This window comes from Mytilus galloprovincialis, chromosome 5 (assembly GCF_965363235.1).
Source record: "Mytilus galloprovincialis chromosome 5, xbMytGall1.hap1.1, whole genome shotgun sequence".
In the NCBI taxonomy this organism is placed as follows: Eukaryota; Metazoa; Mollusca; class Bivalvia; order Mytilida; family Mytilidae; genus Mytilus; species Mytilus galloprovincialis.
The window spans coordinates 68,728,883-68,751,736 of NC_134842.1; positions in this window are offsets into that span (position 1 = coordinate 68,728,883).

The window sequence follows — 22,854 nt, forward strand, 5'->3', positions numbered from 1 at the left end:
GTGATGATATGATGGAAGCTTACAATTTTCTCCTGGACAACATATATGTACGTTTCTTCAAACATGTTGTAAGAAAATCGTATGGTCGAATTTCTGTAAAAATTTCTTTTAAGGGTGTTATGTGGTGTATAAGACAAAACTTACTGATACACTCAATTGTTAATTATTATTACCAATCACAATATTACAGCTATTTTAATATGCAAATGTAAGAATATAACACTGACGATAAAAATATATTTTTTAAATATTTTCAACCAACATTTTAAACACCGTGTTACTTAAGAAGTTGTGGTTAACACGTTTTTCAACGGTTTCCTTAAATAACAGGATAATAATAAAACGCTTCATTTGTGTTTATTTGGTATAAATATACTCTTTGATATTTACTTTATACAAAACAACTTTCATTTGTAACATTTCTTTTTCGATTTACAAGAATTTTTTAATTTAGATAGGACACATCAATCCGTTTCACCATTTATGTAATTCCGGAATTGCAGTCCGAGTCGTTTATTTTTATTTAAATATCATTCGGATCAGTTCTATCACTGTGCAACAATTGCAATAGTTTATTTTTATTTCACTTTAACATAATTAACTGTTTATATCTATCTTTATATTATTTTATAAGTATGTGTTGTTAATTTCTTGACCCAACAAGTGCCAATAAAGGAAAATCGTCCTTAGATTGGCGTAAATGCATAACTTGCTAGGCTAAAAGCATGGAAAATATTCAGGTAAAATACCGTAGATCTTGTTGTAAATCATACACAAGCTCACAAAACCTTGCTATAAACAAAAAATTATGGAAACAAATGAGAAAATCGATAGCACTTGCTTAATTTCACGTGTTATAAGCAAATCTAGAATAACAACTCGACCAGATTGATGTTCCTGCATTTTTTGTAAGACTGCACATAAAGTGGAATCAATAATCTCATCATAAATACCAGGAACAAACTTTGTTTTTGCGCTAGATGCGCGTTTCGTCTACAAAAGACTCATCAGTGATGCTGTTAAAACAAAAGTTAAAAGGGCCAAATAAAGTACAAAGTTGAAAAGCATTGAGGACCAAAAGTTCCTAAATGTTTTTTCGAATACAGCTAAGATAATATATTCATGAGGTAGAAAAGCCTTATTATTTAAACAAAAATTAGTTTGGTAAACAGTTGATTTATAATCTTGATCACGTAAGCGATAATCATGTCAACACATAATTGCTGACTTCTTGGCTGCTGATAACTTCGGGGAAGAAAACGCCACAAGCAGTGGTATCGGTCCGGGTCAGTGGTTGTAAAATTAACCAACATAGATACCGAGAATGAAAACTTTAATTTGCACCAGACGCGCGTTTAGTCTACAAATGACTCATCAGTAAAACTTGAATAAAAAAAGTTAAAAAGATAGAATTAAGAAAATATACAAGAGGCAGCCACAGAGAATTCGGATCATTGAATCAACGGTTTTACAGGATAAATTTATTTGAAATGCTAATGGTTAAGTATAATGCTTGCTGGAATAAAAATAACATAAAAAAATACTCTAATCCGAAGAAAAGTCAAAACGGAAAATCCCTAATAAAATGGCAAACTCAAAAGCTGAAACACACCAAACGAATGGAAAAGAACAATCATACACCTTCTTAATATTCACTTATGTTGTTAATTCAATCAATGCCTCCCTACCTAACCAAATTTATTTGTTGGTTAATGAAAAATCTTTTCTGGTCGTTCCAAAAAATGCTAGGATGCATGTCGCTTACAAAAAGCATATTATGAATCAGTACTAGTTTTATAACTTCATTTCAAGTTTGGCTTGCGTAACAATTATATCAAGAATTAGGACTAAAACCAGCAGTTGATACATTACATGCATTCGAGTTTCGCAGCTTGTATGATGAGATAAGGAGCTTCCTTACAAGCTTGTTAAGTAATAATCAAAATGGCATGTACATTCCAAACGGTTTTTCCGTTGTCGTTTAATGATTGTTCTATTTAGGAAGAATCTCCTATTATATACACTAATACAGAATCGGTGAATGTCGAGGATACTTTGCAGACTATTGTTATTGCTGTATTTTAACAGCAGAGACATATGACAGATTCAAGCTGAATTAAACAAATAAAAAGCTATACCAGGACAGGAAAGATCTCTACCAGTCGACGCGAGAAACATGTCTTTGATGAACTGTGTACCATTTGATAATCCAAACAAGCGCCCTGAGCCTTGCCGTCGACAGACAGCCAATAGTGATATACTACCCTGTTTCGAAATAAATTTGTAAAGCTCAATCATACTCAGTCTGGGTTTTGTTGCGACTTATGTACAGAGAATTTGTTAAATTTCCACTGTGATATGCATTTCAAATGTATAGCTATTTCTATTTTATCAATATGGGTATCTAACAATATATGAGTCACACAACGATTTGGTAAAAAGCTTTCAATTTTTGTATTAGTTGTTAATGGATTTCATCTAGCTGTCAGTTAACTGCGAGTACTCTCAGATATGTTTCTTTTGTCTTATTGTTGTTGGGATGTACAAGTCCTCGGTCATGTCCACTTTTATGTTTGTCCATCTGCTGAGTTAAGCCTTTTTCAACTAATTTTTATAGTTCGTTATTATATTGTACTGTTTTACCACTGTCCCAAGTTAGGGGAGGGCTGGGATCCCGCTACATGTGTAACATGTTTAAACCCGCCATATTATTATGTGTGTGCCTGTTCAAAGTCAGGAGCCTGTAATTCAGTGGTTGTTGTTTGTGTGTTACATATTTGGTTTTCGTTCGTTTTTTTTATAAAATTATGCCGTTAGTTTTCTCGTTTAAATGTTTTGCATTGTCATTCCGGGGCCTTTCATAGCTGACTAGGGCTTTGCTCATTGTTGAAGGCCGGACGGTTACCTATAATTGTTAATTTCTGTGTCATTTTGGTCTCGTCTCTCATTGGCAATCATACCACATATTTTTCTTTTATATTCATACTTTATAAAATTGCTATCCATCATGTGTAATTGACTATACGATACCGTAAATAATTCATCATTGACCCAAGATTACAATTGTGTATGCAAGACGTGCATTCCGTCAACAAAAGACGTTTGCCTTATTTTGACTAAATGACATGTAATTTGTGTACAGCATAAGAACATTCCGCCTTTATTTTTTTTTTATTGTCTATATATAAGATAACTTATTCTTTTATAAATTTTCATCGTCTGATGGAATGTTCTAGATAAACTCTTCTAGCACAAATATTTTAATTGATTGCGGATTATTGCATTTCAATTGTGTAGCTGCCTTACTTTTGAAAAACTAAGACTTTTCTACCTCAGGAAGAGATTACCTAAGCAGTATATGACAAAACTTTTAGGAATTTTGGTCGTCAATGCTCTTCAACGTTGTACTTGATTTGGCCTTTTGAAAAACAAATATTCGAGCGACACTGATGAGTCTTTTGTAGACGACAAGCGCATGAAGCGTGTCTGGCTTAAATGTAAAATTTTAATCCTTACAATTGAGAATGGAATTTTGGAATGTGTCAAAAAGACCACACACAAGCCGACCATAGAGCAGACAACAGCCAAAGGCCACCAATGGGTCTTCAATAAAGCGAGAAACTCCCGCACCCTGGGGTGTCCTTCAGATGGCCCCTTAACAAATTTGTATACTAGTATAGTGATAATGGACGTCATACTAAACTCCATTGATGCATCTTATTTTCATTCCTGTTTCTATAATGACTATGAATACAGCATGTACAGTGTATATGACGATGTCCACCATAATATGTGCCTGGTTTTCGGTGGGTCGATTTATTCTATGCGGGGTGCCAACAATAGAACCAACCGCTTCTTTAAATTCAGGCCAATCACCCCTCATAGATCCTGTTCTTCAGCTGAAGGCCATCTTATCATTGATCTGAAAGCTTAATGAAGAATTGGACCAATTTCATGGAAAGCTTTGTGAACTAAAGTTTTGCTAACACGAAACATCAAAACCATTTTTTTCAAAATTTAGGATAATATCTTAACTAGATCAACACCATTAAAAGTTTGATTTGCCAGCTTTAAGGTATCGCATCTTTATTCTAATGTCTTATTCTGCTTAGCGCTCTCATGCGTATCAAATATTCTTCATTAAAACTGTTTACTGTTTCACCGGTAATTCCTAAGCAGTTGAATTCATGTCTTATACATTGCTGGTAAATATGATTTCCTTGGTATGGTATAAACTTCTATCAGGTTGTATTCGATCTTGAAAGTATTTTCAACATCCATTGACTCTGGAAACACTTTGCCATCAGTCTTTGCATTTTTGCTGTGGTAACGAAACTAATAAAGATGAAACAGAAAGGCACAATCCTAGCACCCCAAGAGGGACAACCAAAGGTGCTTCCATAAAGAGAAAAGAAAAGGAGATGGAGGATAAATATGAAATGCAACCTAGTACATCAAGATAAACAATCAAATATGTTTCTAGAAAAAGAAAATGAAATGGAGAGAGAAAACAAAGAAATGTATAACAAGCTGTTGAAAGTAATTTTGCCGTATGCACATCAGCTTGGTAGATCCTCCTTTTATGATACAGATCTAGATTTACAGTAGTCACCCAATTATACTGAAATAAAACAGTCTGCATTTATGATTATTTGTTTTGGTTCTTTTGTAAATTAATGATTCTCTTCATATATATAGTCGTAACGATATTTCACATATTGTAGAACTATGTACAGTTCTGTCGTATCGACGAAACTTCCTTGCTTCCTGATTAATTTGTATCCAGATCTTATTTGTATATTACTTGCATTGGTTTATTTAATACTCGTTGAATTTAACTTTGTATGCTTGATACATTGATGTAAGTTCGTGAAATGAGGTAATATTTCATTTAGTGCATTCACATTTCTAAAAATATAATAAAGTAAAAGGGTTGAGTTAATTAAACATGTTAAATATTATAAACATTTACCATATACGTACATCACCACTCTTTTTGGTTTCGGTATCGGTTTCGGTTTATGATGAACATGTCTAATATCAGTATCGCATAAGCATATATGAGTAATCAATACCTGAAGGGATTATCTACACTTGTTAACAATCTAGCGATGGGAGACCAGCAGGACGGATTTAAACGGGTTTTGTAAAACAAGATATACTTTAGTTTAGTTAGGACCACACACTGCTGAGATAAAGCATTATCATTTCATTGACTAAATATATTATATGGAGTTATATAACCAAACTTGAAATGTCTTAAATCTGTATTAAATGAGCTTGAACATCGAAAAGCTTTTCGTGAGGTGATGGATGGGGTGGAGGTCAAGTGTTGTAATAAACAGCAATTATTTTGTAAAGTCTAGAGATTTTATTGATTTCAATACATTTTTGGTTAATTATTCAGTTTATTGTGTATACATTGTCGCAATAAATTAAATTAGAAAACATGAACGAGCTTTAAAATTACATAGATAGAGAAAAGCGTGGCTCGCTGGCTTTTTCTCCGATTTCTGAGTAAGAACAAATAACTTCCATATTTTTCGAAAATGTTAATATATATCAGTTGAATATTGTCGCTCTAGGTGCAGTTTTTGTTTTTCTAAACCAATTTGTATAGAACATAATTAATTTTTTTTAACATTTAGGCAGCATGTGTTTTTTTTCTTTTAAACATTTAGGTAGCATGTGTTTTTTTTTCTTTTAAACATTTAGGTAGCATGTGTTTTTTTTTCTTTTAAACATTTAGGTAGCATGTGTTTTTTTTTTGTTTTTTTTTTTTCTAAATGTATGTTCTGTGTTAATGTGAAATTAAAGATGTACTTAGGTGAAATTTAGAATTTCAAGAAATTAAAAATGATACTGCATGTCAAAAGAGCACCAGTTAAGAAACAAAATAAGCTACAAATATTGATAGGTCATGGAGCTCCTTTCAAGATATTTGAGTTAATTTTAAAAATTGGCGGAAAAAGGCTGACTGGGACTTTTACCTTACATTTGCATTGGTATAATTTTGGGTCTCTGTTGTGAACTTTCTTATTTATAGAACAAACGGGTCCGAGCGGGTAAAATCATACATGGGCTTCACAACAAGTATTTGTCTCATTAAACAATTACCACAACTTTATACGGCAGTTACGTTTTTATGCAAACAACATGTAGAAATACAATACTTTATTATAATACACAATAAATATACAACACAGTTTATTCACACAGGAATACGCGAATAAATAATAACAAATGAACAACCAACGTTAATGTGTTTGAATTGCCGATCGCGCTATATTTAAGAGAGGGGCAAGGGGGGTCCCAATAACAGCAAAACAGCAAATTGATTTGGCTTATAACAGATAACAAGGAATTAAAATGGACACAAAACAGATAACAGTAAATGAAATATTAAAATTAGTCAGTTCCTGGACTGATTGAAAGTTTATGTCTCCATCATATGAAAATCAAGCACAATCCCTCCAGTTGCTGAATGTTTCCATTAATTGTAACTCATAACAATACAGAAACAGGTCTGCAATTAGTGGTGCACAGTAAGTCCTCATTGGAATTCTGATAACTTGACGGTATATGGAAACTACATAGCAGACAAAAATGATATTTTGTAAAAAATTCAAGGGCAGTTATGGTATCAAAGCAGGTCCAATTGACACAGTTCTTTTGTTTTTTTTTTTACTAAAAAATGCCCTGAAAGAGTTTGAATATATATATTCGCATTCTGTTTTTTTTTTAAATGCACGTTCAATGCATGAGGTGTGTGCTTTTTTTCTTAATAAGACTATGACCACAGAGGTATATAGGGTAGAAAAATCAAAAGCACCAATTATAAGCATGCAATTTATCAAGTACTTTGAACTAATTTTGAAACTCCAAAAGTAATTTATTTCACTATTTTCAAAGGCTATATTTGAACAATTTATTATCAGTTTTTTTAGTGTACTAGTAAGTAGAAAACATATTCTAATGCAATTTGTATGTAACAATTTTTTTCATTGGCTAAAAGTTGCCGTCTAATCCACAGTTGACCAGGCGTAACTAAGGAGGACAACCATTTTGAAATGATTGAACCAACAAATGTTCGATTACTACTATATAATCCAAAATAAAACAACACCAACCTCGAATTCGCCGTTTTAAAGTTTTTTTATCCGAATTTTAAGCGTACAGGTAACGTAATAACCTCCAGTTTGTAAGTTTTCATTTGTCTGACGTCACGTGTACCCATGACGTCTTTGCGCCAAAATCATTCATGAAGTTTCGCGGATTTTTTTTTATTTGTCAAATTTAGACATTTTTCCAAGTTTTATCGTATTATTTCTTTTTGAAATGCATTAGAATCGGAATAACAGTACTGTAGTTAAAGAGTTGCCACCGTCAATTTTGATTTGACGGTCGCAAATCTCCGTTTTACTGTCTCCGCTACGCGTCGCCAGTAAAACTGCATTTGCGACCGTCAAATCTACAATTGACGGTGGCAACTCTTCAACTACAGTACTGTTATTCCTTAAGTAAAGTAGTGGAACAATGGCTTGAAGACGAACTAAATCTTTGTTTATAATGAGTTATGTGCAGTTTCAGAACGCAGGATATGGTTGGAACTTTTATTGTACAATGTATTTGGTTCTGCTAAGAAAAGAATCACAGATCTGAGTCTGTGTACTTTATTATATGGTTGTAAGGACCTAGTCCTTAATTGACATCCTCATCAGATATCCCTGGCAATATATTTTCTTTTTGTCATATTAAAAATTGTTCGAATTTAATATGTACGTACTGGAAACGACGAACAATATCCCCATACAAAAAATAATTACTACATAGATATAGGAAGATGTGGTATGAGTGCCAATGAAACAACTCTCCATCCAAGTAACAATTTATAAAAGTAAACCATTGTACATGTAGGTCAAAATACAGCTTTCAACACGGAGCCTTGGCTCACACTGAATAGCAAGCTACATGTTCATAAAAAAATGGATTTTATTACAATGGATAATCATAAGATATGCTGGAGTTGTCCTGGACCTAACCGTTCTATTAATATTTTTATGTGATGATCTGTGATGGGTATATGTTTATGAAATCCTTCACCGAATGCGGGACAACTATATTACTAGTGGTAGACCCCAATGTTCAATAATCTTCAATTTTTACCGAATATTGGCTGTCAAAACAAATGCTAACATTCCAATTTTCAATAACAGTTAACAGCAAATACATTATCACAATAACAGATAACAAAAAACCTAATAGTCCAATAACAGCTAACAATAAATAAGACAATAACAGCTAACAGCAAATATATTTTCAGAATAACAGATAACAAAGAGTCAAATTGCCCCATAACAGCATAATAGTTAAACCCCTTGCCCCCCCTCATTTAACAGGGGAAACTACGATCTATAAATAGGGCAAAGTATATATTTAGAACCTGATGCGGAGATCAGTAAAATAATACAGTGTGTAAAATGTATGCTATTTACCTTTTATAAAATATATATCAAGTCAAATATCAATCTTCTTATTCTTCGAGGTGTATATCAACTTCACTCTTCAAAACCACATAAACAATTGCTGGGCGGAAGTTGACGTCAACAATGGGAAAGTGAAAGTACGGGAATAAATATAACATTACGTCGTGTAAATTGTACTTTCACAACACTGCCCCCCCCCCCTTTTCAAAAAATCATTTCGCCCTCGAAATTAAAACATTACCTAAATGTACCTTATTTACAGTAAAAAAAAACATCAATAATAACGACATGAAAAATAAACAATATGCAAAATTTCTAAATTTCAAAAATCACCTCTTCTGTAAATGCATATTCATCACAATTAAAACATAGCAATATCAACACATTTAAATCATAAAGCAATAAATCATCAACATATAAATATATATTGTTCGAACATTGTCAAATTTATTTATACAGTTTATTAACAGGTGACTTATACGGAAAGAACACCACACTTTTAATCTTCCTATTTTCTTTTCCCAGTTTTCTCTTCTTCTGTGACAATGGTTGGGTTATTTCCTCTTTTGGTTGTCTCATGGCAAGTACCTGTACAAAGTATTTAGGTGGAATAACTCCATCTTCATTTCCAGCACAAAGTATTACATTATTTGCTGACCGGAAAAACTTGAACCCATCTGTTAAAGCTGTCTCTAGATTTATAAATATCATTACTTCATAGGATTGTCTCATGCCACTGATGACACCATTTTTTCCTAGTTCTCCTGCCGCGAAGTGAATATGGTTTCTTCCCATTCTACTTAAACCTGTGTATTTGATCTTCTCCCAAGAATTATAGGAGGTTTCATGGATAATCATAGTAACTTCCTTGACTTTTAATAATGGTTTTAATTCAAGATCCTATACGTCAATACTATGTCCTTGGTTTGCTCTGATTTTCATTTTCCCAGTTTCCTTATCTGGCTCCATATAAAATCTCTTCTTGTCGTTTGTTTCTACAATTCGTTTTACATCTTCATGGTTATAAACCGTAGATTGCTTTGCCTTTTTAGAATTTCATCAACATAAAGAAAACCTCCTGGCATCATTTTATATCCCTGTCTTTCTGCATCATGTCTTAAAATAAATGATAGTGCCTTTGATAGATGGATGTCTGACTTTTCTCCCCATGATCTTTGCTGTCTCCTGTCTCGTCTATTGTATCCTTGATCTTGCTGGTAACTATCATTGTTGTTAGAAAAACCTTGATATCGTTGACCTCTGTCATAAATATCTCTTCTATCATCATTACTCTGATGCTGTTGACCTCTGTCTTGATTGTGATAGTCATACTGTCTTTTGTTGTACCTATGATGATTCGCATCTCTCACTTGACCCAGAGAGTTGTCCCATTTTTCATTAAATCCTTGTCGTTGTTGACCTTTTCCTCTGTTGTAGTGTTGAGGTCTGTAATCTTGTTCACGTTGGTTTGTATAGTACAAAATTTGACCTTGGTCTTGTTGCACATCCCATTCCATAGTTTGATTATCAAGAACTTGTTGGTCAATATCAATTCCTTGGGGACCTTCGACGGTTGTACTTTGTACTTCATTTGACTGGTCTTTTGATGCAGTATCAGTAAAAGAACCAATAGTATACTGTATGCAGTGTTTAGGTAGGCTTTTATTTAGACTTGGATCCCTGGTTTGATCCTCATCATTTTTGTCTTTTGGCCTCAATCTATCTTGCCTGTCTGAGCTAGAATCTCTCATATGATCATCATGGTTTTTGTCTTTAGGTCTTTCCCTGTCATTGGAATTGATATAACTTTGTGCCTCTTTCATATCGTTCAGGTGTTTTACATTTGGTTTCTGGTTGATTAGAGTTTAAGCAAATTCACTTCTTTGTGGTCTCTCTTCTTGGTTATGTTGTCTGTTTTCTTGTCTATAGTTGTCTCGGTTATTCCCCTGATTGTCATTACCTCTGTTATACCGTCTACTATAATTGCCTTGGTTATTTCATTGATTGCATTGTCTATCACTGCCTCTGTTGTAATGTCCATTACCACCTCTGGCTCTGTCTTTATCACTTTTTTTATAACTGTTCCCCTCTTCTTTCAAAGATTCACCTTGCTGGTGCGAATCCGCCCTTTGTCCACTGTGATACTTCAACAGTCTGTTACTTTCTCTTCTCTTTACTATACATGGATACCAAATGTCTTTTATTTGAAATCCACGTTTTGTATTTACCGTGATGTCCAATTCATCAATAATATCACAACCAAGAAGCAAATCGTCATTCAAGGGTGCTACGTATACTGGCCAAGTAAAACGCAGTGGCCCTAAACTCATTTCTATCTCTGTAATACCAGTTGCTGACATCTTTTCCCCCTCTTCAGCTACTAACAATCCATGCGTTGCTGTCTTCAACTCAAGATGATGTTCTTTTGCAAGGTTCCTATAAACCTTTTCACTGAGCACAGTGACCTCAGCACCTGTGTCAATTACCGCTTTTAACTCATAATCATTTATTCTAACAGACGTTTGAATAACTGCTGATTCAACTCTGTTAATACATACACTATTTTCTCCATCAACACTATCATCAGAAGATTCGTTGTCTTCAAAGTGTTTCTCTGGTAAAATTCCGGAAGTTAAAGCAATAGTTTCCTTATTCATATCATCTCTATACTGATTCACAACATCAACCCTGGACAAAACTGGTTTTTCAATATGTTTATTCTTGCTACATTGGTCTGATTTCTTACTGATAATTTTAACATCACTGCTTGAGGGCCTAAACCTTCAGTAGTTAGATGTTTCTCAGAAGAGTTTTTCTCTGAGGTTGCAAATTTTCTTTTTAAACATTCAATTTCCTTCTTTGGAATAGATTGTTGTCTTTTCTCAATAATTACTTCGTTACTCTTTGGGGCTATGACTTGGCCTACAGGCACAGCCCTTTCTAGTTTAAAGGATCGAAAGGTGTTTTGACTGGTGCATATGCATCTCTTTGTTGGTTTTCTCCATAATGGCTATTTCTCTTTGGTTCCCATTTATCTTGTTTTGATGGACAATTACGTCTGTAATGACCAATGCCATTGCAATTATAACACATATTGTTATTACTCTCCGTTTTCTATGCATAATTGGACTGCTGATAATTATTACTGTTAGTACTTGGCAAACTAGGCATTTTTTTATTTAAATTAGCCATTCCCTCAATAATAGAATCTTTGAGTTCTCTGCCAAACTGGTTAAGTCTTTCTTCAGTTACGTATTGTTTTTGGTGTAACCTTCTGATATCGTTTTCCTCACACTGGCTATCGAACTGTACTTCTCGTATTGAAGTTTTACGGTTTTTACCACTCCTAGATCTACAGCTCTCATGCCACATGACCATATTCAAAGCTTCATCAATAGATTTTGGCTGCTTGCTTATAACATCATACCTCATATTTTCATCATTAAGACCATAAAGGAAATGTTCAACAGTCAATTCTTCGAATAGCTGAGTCCCTTTAATTTCTGGGTAAGCTTTACTTATCAGGTTTACAACTCTATAAGCAAATTCTTGTAGGCTTTCTTTGTTCTGCTTATTAAGATCTTGAAGTGCTGCTCTGTGTGTTGATGGTAAAATATTGTCACCGAACCTCTTCCTCACCTCAACAAACAAACTAAAAATATCTGTCTGTACTGCATGTGGGAGCCTTGAAGCAAAGTTTAAAGCTTCATTTTGCAAACATAATAACAGCTGTGTTGCTTGCTTCTGATTGTCCCAAGCGTAACTTCTTGAAATTATCTGGAATTGACACCAACATGATTCCCATTCAGTTTTGCCATTATAAAAAGGAAGTCTATGTTGTGGTTCATTTGATGACATACGACTCATATTTGATACCTTGGAATATGCATTTTCTGGACAACGAGGTCTCTCATATCTCGAGTACATATTATCAGCAGTTGCTCTTGGATATTCTGTTCCTCTAACTGGTTGTATAGTTTCTGACGGAACATATGTCTGAGGTTCAGCATAATTACTTTTGGTATGTGTATAATCAGGCATATTTCTAAGTAATTCTGAATGTCTTGTGGAAGTCTCTGTGTAACCCATAAATCTTTTATGATGCGTACTATCAGAATTTTGAGATGACGACTGTCTATGATCAGGATAATTATCAACATACTGATATCTGCCCACTTCAGAATAGTCCATTCTCTGCTGTTCATGTCTATTCATTTCACACCTCTCCATTTCAACAGTGCTGTGAGTGCTTTGATGTTCTCTATTGCTTTGACCAGATGTTCTTTTTAATTCCCGTCGTTCAGAGTGATCAGTACTCCAAGTACTTGGATTTTCCCTCATGTCCGAGTGATCAGTATTCCATGCACTTTGATATGCATCTCTGTTATCTGAGTGACCAGTACTCCAAGTTCTTTGATATGTTTCTCTATTTTCAGATGGAACAGTATTTTCTGTACTTTGATTATTTGGTCGCCTATTGTCAGTATGTAAGGTACTTTGATGAGCCTCTCTGTTCATTTCCCATCTAGGAATTGTATTCCCTTGTCTCATTGCGGTTGTTTCTTCTTCATTATAACTATCATTATGTTTCGGCATGGTACTTTCATCAGTGAAAATTGGTGTATTACCTCCAGAAACACGGGTCATTGTTTCAACTTCATTTGTTGCTGAATTTTTTGGTACGTTTTCTCGATTCTTATTCAATATGTGTGAATCCGATACTGAACCTAAACAACTTCTTGGTTCATATAAATTTTTAGTTCTTTGAACAGTAGGTAACTGACGACTTCTGAGCATCATTCTTATTCAAATGTAAATATTGCACGAAAATCTAAATTATATATATATAAACACGATACTTAAACCACGGTTTACTCAATATTATTCGCGTCTGAATAATTTCAAACCTAAAAGCTAACAAAACCTTGAATGGATTTGAAATATTTATTGAAATACCGAAAACGATCATATAAAAAAAAACCACACCTTCAAAACCAATAGCTATAAAAAGTATAGAAGTAATGCTAGCCCTACAGTTAAATTTCAAAACCAAAAGCTAAAGACGCTTTGAAAAGTTTTGAAACCCTTATAAATCAGCGGAACACGATATTTCAAAACCAAAAGCAAAATACGCTTTGAAAAGTTTTGAAACCCTTACAAATCAGCGGAACACGATATTTCAAAACCAAAAGCAAACACTGCTTTGAAAAGTTTTGAAATTTAAATAACACGAATACGATATTTCAAAACCAAAAACAAAATACGCTTTGAAAAGTTTTGATACGCGGGAAACGCGGGACAAAAGGACAAATTTCATAGACCAAAGCAAAACATGCCCTACAAAGTCTAGAAATTTAGGATCACGGCGGAACTTAAAACCAAAATCTAACACAGCTTTAAAAAGTTTTAAATTTGGTAAAATATCACGATAAGTTTCCGAACGAAGAAAACAAAACCAAAAGCTAAAAACTGCTTTGATAAGTTTTGCAATCTTTAAATAACACGAATTTTAAATTAATCCCACGGCTGTCACCAGTTGTTGTGAACTTTCTTACTTATAGAACAAACGGGTCCGAGCGGGTAAAATCATACATGGGCTTCACAACAAGTATTTGTCTCATTAAACAATTACCACAACTTTATACGGCAGTTACGTCTTTATGCAAACAACATGTAGAAATACAATACTTTATTAAAATACACAATAAATATACAACACAGTTTATTCACACAGGAATACGCGAATAAATAATAAAAATGAACAGCCAACGCTAATGTGTTTGAATTGCCGATCGCGCTATATTTAACAGGGGAAACTACAATCTATAAATAGGCCAAAGTATATATTTAGAACCTGATGCGGAGATCAGCAAAATAATACAGTGTGTAAAATGTATGCTGTTTACCTTTTATAAAATATATATCAAGTCAAATATCAATCTTCTTATTCTTCGAGGTGTATATCAACTTCACTCTTCAAAACCATATAAACAATTGCTGGGCGGAAGTTAACGTCAACAATGGGAAAGTGAAAGTACGGGAATAAATATAACATTACGTCGTGTAAATTGTACTTTCACAACAGTCTCAAATCAAAAGAACAAAAATCAAGAATCTGCTTTTTATGAGCTATTGAAGTATTTTATAAAATCAAAAAAAGGGTGTTATTGGGCAAAATATTTTACCCTGTATTGATGAAAAACAAGGAGTCCCACATCTGACATCCATTTTCAAAACCTCACGTGCACCTTAGTACATCCTAAAGAAGATGCAGTCTGTTTCCAATGAGGGATTTTTTACGCAGTTGTCCATGGTAAGAAGATTGACAGTTAAAAAAAATGTCAAACGCCGGCCAAAGTCAGGAGCCCGTTATTCAGAACCTTTATTCTTAGTTGTCAATATATTTTCTCTTACCTTATGCTTTCACTGCCAATCTGTTGTTATTCTGCATATTCTGTTTCATGATAATCTTTAATAACATGATTTTTTATAGTTCTATATAACCTCACGATCATATACATGTAGATGAATTTATTTTAACGAAGATTTGGCAAAATGCATAAAAAAAGTCGACAAAACATGTCATTCTACATAGCTGTTAAAAATTTAATTTTACGCCCCACCTACGATAGTGGAGGGGCATTATGTTTCCTGGTATGTGGGTCCGTTCTTCTGTTCATTTGTCCGTTCGTTAGTTCGTTTTTCCGTTCGTCCGTTCGTCCGTTCGTAGATTTCAAGGAAGCTAAAGTCTAATCATTTTGAAACTTAGAACACATTTTTCCTATCATATGATCTTTCTAAATATAATGCCAAATTAAAATTCTAAGCTCAATTTCTGTTTAACATAAGAAAAAAAAGACCCATTATCTATGTCAATGTATCGTTTCGGATAAATTAAACGTGAATTAATAATTAAGATCCTCATTTATTCACTATGTAGCAGGATTTCCAGATATGTTATGACGTCTGGTTGTTTAGGGAGGAGTCAAAACAAAATTTTCTATCAGGTCACATGTAATTTCAACAAGACTGATTTTCATTATTCACAAAGTGTTGTCAATATAATGGAGTAATAAGCGACTGTCGTACATCCGTACCTCAGCGTTAAAGTGCCCAACATCCGAGTAAACCTGAAAAGAACAAATATAAATTGCGACAAAACTTATAAGTACAGGGAACATCCTAATATTATCCATCATATAAATTTCAGCATGTAATATTCCACCGTTAGTTATACTAGTCATGATCAAGACAGTTTAAATGAAGAAAATGTCAGGACATTCATGTAAGGTTATCTTTTCTTTAACAGTGTTTTGTTATTTTTATTCATAAATAAATTTTCCTACTGAAAGTTACCGTTTGAACAAGTATGACGCTGATGGCATCGGCTCAGCATGTCGATCTTGTAAAGAGCACGATTTATATTAATATCACGCAGACTTTTCTCGTGTAGACGAAACACGCATATTTGTATCTTTGGTGAGTTACTTCCTGTGATATTCAATACTTCTTTATTCTTTGTACCGGATATTTGAAATGAAAGGAGAGTGACGAGATGTCTTGATATCTGATCAATTGATTAAACCAATCATTTACCAATTAATAAGATTTGAAGTCAATATATGCGAATGCAATTTTAGAAGAGATATAAGCGATTGATAATTGATTTCTGAACTTACAGTGTCAAATATATAAAATATATTTATGATGGAGAGAAACATTTTCAAACAGGAAATAAGCAGATGCATGTCATGGAAATGAATTAGTTATGACGTCTGTTGAGAGGACATGGTATATTCTTTACGGTACATTGATTAACAACACATTATCTTGTACAAACTATATTTTTGAAAAAAAAAAGGGTAACTATATCACAAAAACGATCCGTCAAAATGATATATGAGGGTCTGGATTGTGGGCAAAAGAAGGGGGTTCATGTCTGTGTGCTGTTTTTATTTTGGCAATGTTTCTCTATTCAGAAGGAATATGCTTGTTCAGATCCTGCATATGAAAACATACATTAATGTCATGATTTTCACATGATATATCTATTTGTCTGTATAAACGATAAACGTCTACCGACACTACCCCGTACTCCTTCATATTAAATTTGTCATTGCAATGCACGAATGCTACCATTTACATGATCACCTGTTCCTTTTCAGGCCTTGTCAGTTTTTACGCTAGCGCTGGGAATAGTGCAAGATTATTTGTTGCCATGATATCTCAGTAGCATGACTTAGAATCCCGGCCAAGAAAGAGCAAAACGTTGCTTTCACAAATTTACTGGATAGATTCTTGAATTTTAGGATGAACGTATTATAGAAGACAAAATGAGCTTGTAATTGATACCGTATGTAAATTGTAGGCTTTTGAGGCGACTTTGTATCTTTTTCCACATTTTTTTTTTTTTTTTTTTTCTAAATTGGAAACACCATATTCGTTTTAATCAGTTAAAGATCAGTTATATTCTACTACAGAAAGTCATTATTATTTGTTGTTTACAACTGTTTCAACAGTTCAAGCCATACAATGGTACATGTAATAGTGAGATTTGTTTTGTAACTATTCAGATTAGGTTGTTTGTTAATGGTATGGGTATTATATTTGGTATACTTATTCAAAATGCCTTCCGGATTCATTTTAAGTTATTCAGGTAAATTGAAAGGTGATATATAAAAAAGCTGATAAACAATATTCATTATAATTTTATTGTTAATGTTATCATCATCATCGCCAACTTGCATACATGTACCTATTAGCAATAGTGCGGTAAAACTTATTCCAAAAGTCTTACATAAAACCAATAAAAACCCATAACATGGAGTAGTATAACAATTGCGAGAAATATCAAAATTTGTCCGAAACACCAACCACGATCATAGCATAGAATATATAGTTTAAAACTATGTCTATTCTGACACAATCTACACGGCCAGGTAAACACACAGGAAAAGTCGGAATCCTCACACCATTTACTTATTAATAATGAAAACAATGTAGCAATGAAATATTCTATATGGCGAAAACCCAAATACGCAAAATCTCGAAGTCGAAAACGCGAAAAGGCGAAAATTCGAAGTCGAGAGATTTCGCGTTTTCGCTTTTTCGCGATTTCGAGTTTTTTACGATATACATCATGTACATGTTATTAAAACATAATATTTCAATTAAGAATTGAATGCTCTTTTTGTAAATTTATTGGGGTGTAAAAGCGTTGACCGAAGTACATTTTGGATGAAGCGCGGAGGCGCTTCATACTAAAAATGTGCGCACGGTCAACGCTTTTACAACCCTATAAAGTTACAAAAAAAAGCATTCAATACTTATAATTACATTTTTACCTATAGGATCATGAAAACACGCCTTTTATCAAGTTTTTATTTCATTTACCTGTGCACTTTATTGTGGGACCTCGTGTCATCATGAATGAGAAGTTGCATTGTGTAATGCAATTGATTAAGGAATATCACGAGACTGCTAGTTAGCCAATCAGAATAACGTTTTATAATGAAACATACATCTAATGTAATTATATGTAATTGGAGACAAGACTACAAAGTATAAGTCATTCAAATGATTGTCATATAATTTCATATATGTGGCCCGTTGAATAGACTTATTAAGAAGGGATATAAAGATTGCATATTTTGGCGTTAATATTGATTCACTTATAGGGTCTTTGCATCGGAAATAAACACATTGTAGTCAAAAACCAGTTGTTGGCATGACACGGGTTATGTTCTTCTCATATATGTTATGATGGTATGATAATAAACCCCTAACGGGAAGGATTGTGCCTGATGTTCATATGATGAAATCATAATCTTTCAGTCAGTTTAATTGAAGTCTGGAGCTGGCATGTCAGTTAACTGCTAGTAGTCTGTTGTTATTTATGTATTATTGTCATTTTGTTTATTTTCTTTGGTTACATCTTCTGACATCAGACTCGGACTTCTCTTGAACTGAATTTTAATGTGCGTATTGTTATGCATTTACTTTTCTACATTGGCTAGAGGTATAGGGGGAGGGTTGAGATCTCACAAACATGTTTAACCCCGCCGTATTTTTGCGCCTGTCCCAAGTCAGGAGCCTCTGACCTTTGTTAGTCTTATATTATTTTAATTTTAGTTTCTTGTGTACAATTTGGAAATTAGTATGGCGTTCATTATCACTGAACTAGTATATATTTGTTAAAGGGCCAGTTGAAGGACGCCTCTGGGTGCAGGAATTTCTCGCTACATTGAAGACTTGTTGGTGACCTTCTGCTGTTGTTTTTTTTTTCTATGGTCGGGTTGTTGTCTCTTTGGCACATTCCCCATTTCCATTCTCAATTTTATATATAGATTTTGTCTCCATAAATACCTTAGTCTTTATCAATAGTATATAAATAATTTATAAGTATGTACAAAATGTACTGTGAAGTGCAAAATGGCGTTATTGGAACAGACACCGGTGGACCTTCAAAGGGTGTAAATATGGGTAAGGGTATTATATTTTGCATTTAGATTGCATTTTAGGATAATTATTTAAAATACCTTTTGAATTAATTGTTCAATCAGATGAGTTGAAAGATGATATATCAAAAGGCTGATAATTTATTTATTTTATTGTAAACAATTTTTAGAAGTTAAAACGCGATCATACTTATTCACACATGCATATAAACATGATATAAACCAAAACCATGGACAAATATTACAATAAAGAGGAATATCAAAATGTGTCCAATACACCAAAAACGATTACAGCATAGAATATATTGTTTAAAACTATGTCTATTCTGACACAATCTACACGGCCAGGTAAACACACAGGAAAAGTCGGAATCCTTACTACAACATCTACTTAATAATAATGAAAACAATGTAGCAATAAAATATGCTGTGAAAGCAAGTATAAATGTCAAATATACAACAAGTACAATGGGAAATAGTATACACAGAAGAAAAAATTTGACCTTTCTCTCATAATACAATGCACAATATAAGTTTAGATTGGCACGTTTACTGCTAATCTCCTGCTGACAAGCTACGACTGCACACAGTATGAGAAACTTTTGCAATACTGGTATGTTCTTTAAGTCTGAAATAAAGATATATCATCTTTTTCAAAATTCAAATTTTGCAACCTAGATTGTTCCATGTTTAAATGTTTTGTCTCTTGACCCATATGTAATTTAAGGACTCCATAAATATCGTGTATGGTCACTATCCCAATATGTAACCCACAATTTATACATTGATAGTATTTCTTATGTTTGGTATAACAATCCAAATATATTTTATTGGTTTAAAGCAAAACATATACGCATGAGTTGATATTGTGGAACAAAAACAATTGGTAATTTAAACCACAAAGAAGCAATTGTACAGACATTGCTAGCAACAGTCAGTTGACCGTTAAAAGAATGATAAAAAATATAAAACAACACTTTATAAATACCATACGTCCGAGGAGCTTCCTTAACCTTCATCAAAAACTCTCAAAGCATAATATGTCAAAGCAAGGATGCCAATGAACCAATACGCTATTTAATATTTAATATTTACAACATAGTTATAATTGTTTTATTAATTATCAAAGTTACAATTTATTTTCCAAATGATCCGTCGCTGTGAAGATGTTTACATTTAAAAAATATGAACTATACTAACAAGTTACAGTAGAGACAACCTTTCCATCGTCCTCAATGCGTGCTGATGCAATTGCTACATTTTCATTAGTGTTTCTTGTTATCTAATGAAAAAAATAGCATACGTCTGTTTCAATTTTATAAGTTTAAAAAAACTATTTTGTTCAACATTGAACTTAGCAATAAGTTTTGAAATATGTAATATATAACTTAAAAAAAGTAAATTTAATATTGCTATATCAATCGCTAAAATGTGTTAATGGTTATGCTTTTTTTTTCTATATAATTTTTTAAGTAATTAGTTTGTTTTGTTCATTCATCATGTTCATTGTTGTCAATGAAATGGATTATATGTGACTGTCAATCAAATGAGAGTTAAAGCAAACACCAACACCAATGTGTTTTGCAAAGAGAAATGGATGTACCAAGTCAGGAATATGTTTGATGTGTGTGTGCTTTTGATTTTGCTATGTGGTAAAGGACTTTTGGCTTTGTACTTTCCTTAAGATTTGGAATCTTTTTTTTTTTATTTCACCTGTAACATTGTGTAAATTAGTTTTATAAATATATAGGTAAGTCAAAACCACAATGTTTATCTGTTAATAGAGACTTTCAATTGATTTCGTTATCTTAAGAGTTAAATATATATTAGCTCATGTATTTGGAAGTTCCGTCTTATTGCATGAAGTTTTATTCCAAACATGTACCGCACTTGAATGAACTGTAAACATATTCAGGTGTTTTGTTTTTTGTGTGTGTCCTGTATAATTGTCAGTATACCTCTATTTTTTCAATGAAGGGTGCATATTACAATTTCAAGCTAATTACTAGTACTAGTATGTCTATGCTATACAATGGATTCCGTTTTTGTTTTATGTATTACTGACTTTTCGGTGTTGATATCTCAACAAAGTTCCCTATGCGTTTTTCTTTTTGGTAAATGAAAATAGGCGAAAAATACAAAAAGATAAAATGTAAAACCGCGGGTCGAAAACAAATCTAAAAGAAAATGACAAAAAAAAAGAAAAACAATCAACAAAAATTTACCAAATAAAATCATAGAAATCTAAAAACTGAATAACACGAAAAACTTGTAGTGGATCAAAGTGCTACCGAACGGTATGCATATTTTACTCCTTATGTGGCATCCATCGTATTTCTTATGTAAGTACACGCCCAGTGATAAGTTTTATTTTGTAAGTACTGTTTGAGAATACAATACATATGCAAGTATAAAGTTTGTCATTGTCAATTAAGACGCCCAATTATTTGAGCAGTACATTAAGTTCAATTGCATACTAGTGATTTGGGAGGCTTTTAAAGTTTTTGTTAACCTTATTTAAGTAATTTATATATTCAGATTTTTAATTTTCTAAAAGAGAACCCTGAAGAAGAAAATGAATCAGTGTTGCATGATTTATATATTCTATCCTCCACTCGAAGCCCCACATATCTGCCTCTTTCAATTTCTAATTTATGTGCAATGACTCTGAGCAGCCCCCTTTCATCCTCATTTAAAATTAAAAGTATTTTTCCATAAAGATATTTTCTTTAAATAATCTGTAAGTTCTTAGTTTATTTCCATGCTGATTATTTTGTCTATCATTCAGCTTTCCAAATACAAGAATATTTTGGTTTTAATTTCCGGTAAATCAGTGATTTAAAATTAATCTTCGAGTTTTTAACAAGTTTTAGATCTATAACAAGATATTTCATAGGAATAACAATACAAATATACCAACTATTTTTGTTTAAATTATTTAGTGATCTAGAGACATTAAGAGCTTCAGAGAGAAGGATATCATCAGACTCTAATATATATTCATAATATTTAAACATATTTAAAATTACTTCAAGAAATAAGGGATATCTTCCCATTAAACCCAATACAGCTATATTTGTAAATTTTTTCCCTAAACCCATAGAAAATTTACAGAATTGACATGACTGTATAGTTTAAACAGATTATGTTCATTTTTATTTAGTTTATCTATAACTGAAGCTCCCTATGTTTCACTCCCATACAGCAAGACAGGTTTCACAGTATGATCAAATCTATGTGAAAGAGTGTTGATTTTAGATTTATACAAGTTAACTGCCATGTAGGGAAAAGGATGAGATTTCACAAAGTATATTTATATCCTCCTTTTTGTCGCCTGTTCTAAGTCAGAAGGCATTGGCCTTTGATAATTTTGATTAAAAAACTGAATGTCATTGCCGAAGGAACTTACATTTTACAGTCAACAATTACACTTTTAATTCACTGATGATGCTGTGGAACCTGCGGAATCCTTCAAGAATGTTTTAGAAGCCTTGATCAAATATGAACTCGGCTAGTCTATTAAGCGCGTCGGTTGCACGAAATCTATGAAATATTATTCTAATCGATTTTCAACTTGAACGATTAAAAAGTTAAAAACCAAATTTGACAAGACAGAAATAAACAACAATAGCTTGTGTATAGGTTATTTCTGTATGAGGTTAAGTTAAATGCTGCTTTTATACTCTGGTAATATATAATGATTTCTCTCTCGTTTCTCCTTCATACAGATTGAATTGTTTTGCTTAATTACTGAAAATATGACTTGATGCAGTTTTCAGTATATCAAACTAATCGGTCTTGCTTCTTTCAACGAAGACTGGCATTAATATGTAACACTACATGTCGATACTTACATTAATTACACACTCTTGTGCGCTATAATCAAGTTTAATAAGATAAAGAACATTCTG